The following is a 6,000-nucleotide window of genomic DNA, read 5'->3' as shown; positions in this document are numbered from 1 at the left end:
GAGAGAGAGGACAGGGGGATGGAGAGAGAGGACAGGGGGATGGAGAGAGAGAGGACAGGGGATGGAGAGAGGACAGGGGATGGAGAGAGAGAGAGGGGGATGGAGAGAGAGAGAGAGGACAGAGAGGGAGAGAGAGAGAGAGAGAGAGAGAGAGGGATGGAGAGAGAGAGGACAGGGGGATGGAGAGAGAGGACAGGGGATGGAGAGAGAGAGAGGACAGGGGGATGGAGAGAGAGAGCAGAGGGATGGAGAGAGAGAGGACAGGGGGTGGAGAGAGAGCAGAGGGATGGAGAGATAGAGGACAGGGGGATGAGAGAGAGAGAGAGAGAGAGGACAGGGGGATGAGAGAGACAGAACAGAGGATGAGAGAGAGGACAGGGGGATGGAGAGAGAGAGGACAGGGGGATGGAGAGAGATAGAGGACAGGGGGATGGAGAGAGAGAGCAGAGGGATGGAGAGAGAGAGAGGACAGGGGGATGGAGAGAGAGGGATGAGAGAGGACAGTGGGATGGAGAGAGACAGAACAGATGGATGAGAGAGAGGGCAGAGGGATGGATGGAGAGAGAGAGAGAGAGAGAGAGAGAGAGAGGGAGAGAGAGAGAGAGAGAGAGAGAGGGATGAGAGAGAGAGAGAGACAGGGGGATGGAGAGAGAGAGAGACAGGGGGATGGAGAGAGAGAGAGGACAGGGGATGGAGAGAGACAGAACTGAGGGATGAGAGATATTATTATTATTATTTTAGAGGACAGAGGGATGGAGAGAACATGAGATGGAGAGACAGAGGGATAGAACTTGGATGACAGCGGAGGGATTGAAGAGGGTGAGAGGCTTGGAGGCACAGGTAGGGTCTGGGCCGAAATTTAAAGGACACAGTTTCATTGAGGCACAGGTAGGGTCTGGGCCCAAATCTAAAGGACACTGGTTTCATTGAGGCACAGGTAGGGCCTGGGCCCAAATCTAAAGGACACTGGTTTCATTGAGGCACAGGTAGGGCCTGGGCCCATGGTTTGGTCAAAATGTCACGGAAGAAATGGCAGCAGTTTTACAGGAGCCCAACCAACTGTGCCATTATGATGTTTCTGCAACCGTATTCTATGGCAGAAAAGAGCTTCTGGATGTCAGAACAGCGATCACTCACCTCGGATTAGACTAAGAGCTTCTAGATATCAGGACAGCGATCACTCACCTCGGATTAGACTAAGAGCTTCTAGATATCAGGACAGCGATCACTCACCTCGGATTAGACAAAGAGCTTCTAGATATCAGAACAGCGATCACTCACCTCGGATTAGACTAAGAGCTTCTAGATGTCAGAACAACGGTCACTCACCTAGGATTAGACTAAGAGCTTCTGGATGTCAGAACAGCGATCACTCACCTCGGATTAGACTAAGAGCTTCTAGATATCAGGACAGCGATCACTCACCTCGGATTAGACAAAGAGCTTCTAGATGTCAGAACAGCGATCACTCACCTCGGATTAGACTAAGAGCTTCTAGATATCAGGACAGCGATCACTCACCTCGGATTAAACTAAGAGCTTCTAGATATCAGGACAGCGATCACTCACCTCAGAATAGACTAAGAGCTTCTAGATGTCAGGACAGCGATCACTCACCTCGGATTAGACTAAGAGCTTCTAGATATCAGGACAGAGATCACTCACCTCGGATTAGACTAAGAGCTTCTAGATATCAGGACAGCGATCACTCACCTCGGATTAGACTAAGAGCTTCTGGATGTCAGAACAGTGATCACTCACCTCAGATTAGACTAAGAGCTTCTAGATATCAGGACAGCGATCACTCACCTCGGATTAGACTAAGAGCTTCTAGATATCAGGACAGCGATCACTCACCTCGGATTAGACAAAGAGCTTCTAGATATCAGAACAGCGATCACTCACCTCGGATTAGACTAAGAGCTTCTAGATGTCAGAACAACGATCACTCACCTAGGATTAGACTAAGAGCTTCTGGATGTCAGAACAGCGATCACTCACCTCGGATTAGACTAAGAGCTTCTAGATATCAGGACAGCGATCACTCACCTCGGATTAGACAAAGAGCTTCTAGATGTCAGAACAGCGATCACTCACCTCGGATTAGACTAAGAGCTTCTAGATATCAGGACAGCGATCACTCACCTCGGATTAAACTAAGAGCTTCTAGATATCAGGACAGCGATCACTCACCTCAGAATAGACTAAGAGCTTCTAGATGTCAGGACAGCGATCACTCACCTCGGATTAGACTAAGAGCTTCTAGATATCAGGACAGCGATCACTCACCTCGGATTAGACTAAGAGCTTCTAGATATCAGGACAGCGATCACTCACCTCGGATTAGACTAAGAGCTTCTGGATGTCAGAACAGTGATCACTCACCTCAGATTAGACTAAGAGCTTCTAGATATCAGAACAGCGATCACTCACCTCGGATTAGACTAAGAGCTTCTGGATGTCAGAACAGCGATCACTCACCTCGGATTAGACTAAGAGCTTCTAGATATCAGGACAGCGATCACTCACCTCGGATTAGACTAAGAGCTTCTAGATATCAGGACAGCGATCACTCACCTCGGATTAGACAAAGATCTTCTGGATGTCAGGACAGCGATCACTCACCTCGGATTAGACTAAGAGCTTCTAGATATCAGGACAGCGATCACTCACCTCGGATTAGACAAAGAGCTTCTAGATATCAGAACAGACTAAGAGCTTCTAGATGTCAGAACAACGGTCACTCACCTAGGATTAGACTAAGAGCTTCTGGATGTCAGAACAGCGATCACTCACCTCGGATTAGACTAAGAGCTTCTAGATATCAGGACAGCGATCACTCACCTCGGATTAGACAAAGAGCTTCTAGATGTCAGAACAGCGATCACTCACCTCGGATTAGACTAAGAGCTTCTAGATATCAGGACAGCGATCACTCACCTCGGATTAAACTAAGAGCTTCTAGATATCAGGACAGCGATCACTCACCTCAGAATAGACTAAGAGCTTCTAGATGTCAGGACAGCGATCACTCACCTCGGATTAGACTAAGAGCTTCTAGATATCAGGACAGCGATCACTCACCTCGGATTAGACTAAGAGCTTCTAGATATCAGGACAGCGATCACTCACCTCGGATTAGACTAAGAGCTTCTGGATGTCAGAACAGTGATCACTCACCTCAGATTAGACTAAGAGCTTCTAGATATCAGGACAGCGATCACTCACCTCGGATTAGACTAAGAGCTTCTAGATATCAGGACAGCGATCACTCACCTCGGATTAGACAAAGAGCTTCTAGATATCAGAACAGCGATCACTCACCTCGGATTAGACTAAGAGCTTCTAGATGTCAGAACAACGATCACTCACCTAGGATTAGACTAAGAGCTTCTGGATGTCAGAACAGCGATCACTCACCTCGGATTAGACTAAGAGCTTCTAGATATCAGGACAGCGATCACTCACCTCGGATTAGACAAAGAGCTTCTAGATGTCAGAACAGCGATCACTCACCTCGGATTAGACTAAGAGCTTCTAGATATCAGGACAGCGATCAGGATTAAACTAAGAGCTTCTAGATATCAGGACAGCGATCACTCACCTCAGAATAGACTAAGAGCTTCTAGATGTCAGGACAGCGATCACTCACCTCGGATTAGACTAAGAGCTTCTAGATATCAGGACAGCGATCACTCACCTCGGATTAGACTAAGAGCTTCTAGATATCAGGACAGCGATCACTCACCTCGGATTAGACTAAGAGCTTCTGGATGTCAGAACAGTGATCACTCACCTCAGATTAGACTAAGAGCTTCTAGATATCAGAACAGCGATCACTCACCTCGGATTAGACTAAGAGCTTCTGGATGTCAGAACAGCGATCACTCACCTCGGATTAGACTAAGAGCTTCTAGATATCAGGACAGCGATCACTCACCTCGGATTAGACTAAGAGCTTCTAGATATCAGGACAGCGATCACTCACCTCGGATTAGACAAAGATCTTCTGGATGTCAGGACAGCGATCACTCACCTCGGATTAGACTAAGAGCTTCTAGATATCAGGACAGCGATCACTCACTTCGGATTAGACAAAGAGCTTCTGGATGTCAGAACAGCAATCACTCACCTCAGATTAGACTAAGAGCTTCTAGATATCAGGACAGCGATCACTCACCTCGGATTAGACTAAGAGCTTCTAGATATCAGGACAGCGATCACTCACCTCGGATTAGACTAAGAGCTTCTAGATGTCAGGACAGCGATCACTCACCTCGGATTAGACAAATATCTTCTGGATGTCAGAACAGCGATCACTCACCTCAGATTAGACTAAGATCTTCTGGATATCAGGACAGCGATCACTCACTTCGGATTAGACAAAGAGCTTCTGGATATCAGGACAGCGATCACTCACCTCGGATTAGACTAAGAGCTTCTGGATGTCAGAACAGCGATCACTCATCTCGGATTAGACTAAGAGCTTCTAGATGTCAGGACAGCGATCACTCACCTCGGATTAGACTAAGAGCTTCTAGATGTCAGGACAGCGATCACTCACCTCGGATTAGACTAAGAGCTTCTAGATGTCAGGACAGCGATCACTCACCTCGGATTAGACTAAGAGCTTCTAGATATCAGGACAGCGATCACTCACCTCGGATTAGACTAAGAGCTTCTAGATATCAGGACAGCGATCACTCACCTCGGATTAGACAAAGAGCTTCTGGATGTCAGAACAGCAATCACTCACCTCAGATTAGACTAAGAGCTTCTAGATATCAGGACAGCGATCACTCACCTCGGATTAGACTAAGAGCTTCTAGATATCAGGACAGCGATCACTCACCTCGGATTAGACTAAGAGCTTCTAGATGTCAGGACAGCGATCACTCACCTCGGATTAGACAAATATCTTCTGGATGTCAGAACAGCGATCACTCACCTCAGATTAGACTAAGATCTTCTGGATATCAGGACAGCGATCACTCACTTCGGATTAGACAAAGAGCTTCTGGATATCAGGACAGCGATCACTCACCTCGGATTAGACTAAGAGCTTCTGGATGTCAGAACAGCGATCACTCATCTCGGATTAGACTAAGAGCTTCTAGATGTCAGGACAGCGATCACTCACCTCGGATTAGACTAAGAGCTTCTAGATGTCAGGACAGCGATCACTCACCTCGGATTAGACTAAGAGCTTCTAGATATCAGGACAGCGATCACTCACTTCGGATTAGACAAAGAGCTTCTGGATGTCAGAACAGCAATCACTCACCTCAGATTAGACTAAGAGCTTCTAGATATCAGGACAGCGATCACTCACCTCGGATTAGACTAAGAGCTTCTAGATATCAGGACAGCGATCACTCACCTCGGATTAGACTAAGAGCTTCTAGATGTCAGGACAGCGATCACTCACCTCGGATTAGACAAATATCTTCTGGATGTCAGAACAGCGATCACTCACCTCAGATTAGACTAAGATCTTCTGGATATCAGGACAGCGATCACTCACTTCGGATTAGACAAAGAGCTTCTGGATATCAGGACAGCGATCACTCACCTCGGATTAGACTAAGAGCTTCTGGATGTCAGAACAGCGATCACTCATCTCGGATTAGACTAAGAGCTTCTAGATGTCAGGACAGCGATCACTCACCTCGGATTAGACTAAGAGCTTCTAGATGTCAGGACAGCGATCACTCACCTCGGATTAGACAAGAGCTTCTAGATGTCAGGACAGCGATCACTCACCTCGGATTAGACTAAGAGCTTCTAGATATCAGGACAGCGATCACTCACCTCGGATTAGACTAAGAGCTTCTAGATATCAGGACAGCGATCACTCACTTCGGATTAGACAAAGAGCTTCTGGATGTCAGAACAGCAATCACTCACCTCAGATTAGACTAAGAGCTTCTAGATATCAGGACAGCGATCACTCACCTCGGATTAGACTAAGAGCTTCTAGATATCAGGACAGCGATCACT

The sequence above is a fragment of the Oncorhynchus gorbuscha genome, unplaced genomic scaffold (assembly GCF_021184085.1).
Source record: "Oncorhynchus gorbuscha isolate QuinsamMale2020 ecotype Even-year unplaced genomic scaffold, OgorEven_v1.0 Un_scaffold_2765, whole genome shotgun sequence".
NCBI classification, from domain to species: domain Eukaryota; kingdom Metazoa; phylum Chordata; class Actinopteri; order Salmoniformes; family Salmonidae; genus Oncorhynchus; species Oncorhynchus gorbuscha.
Note: the sequence above shows the minus strand (reverse complement) of the source record.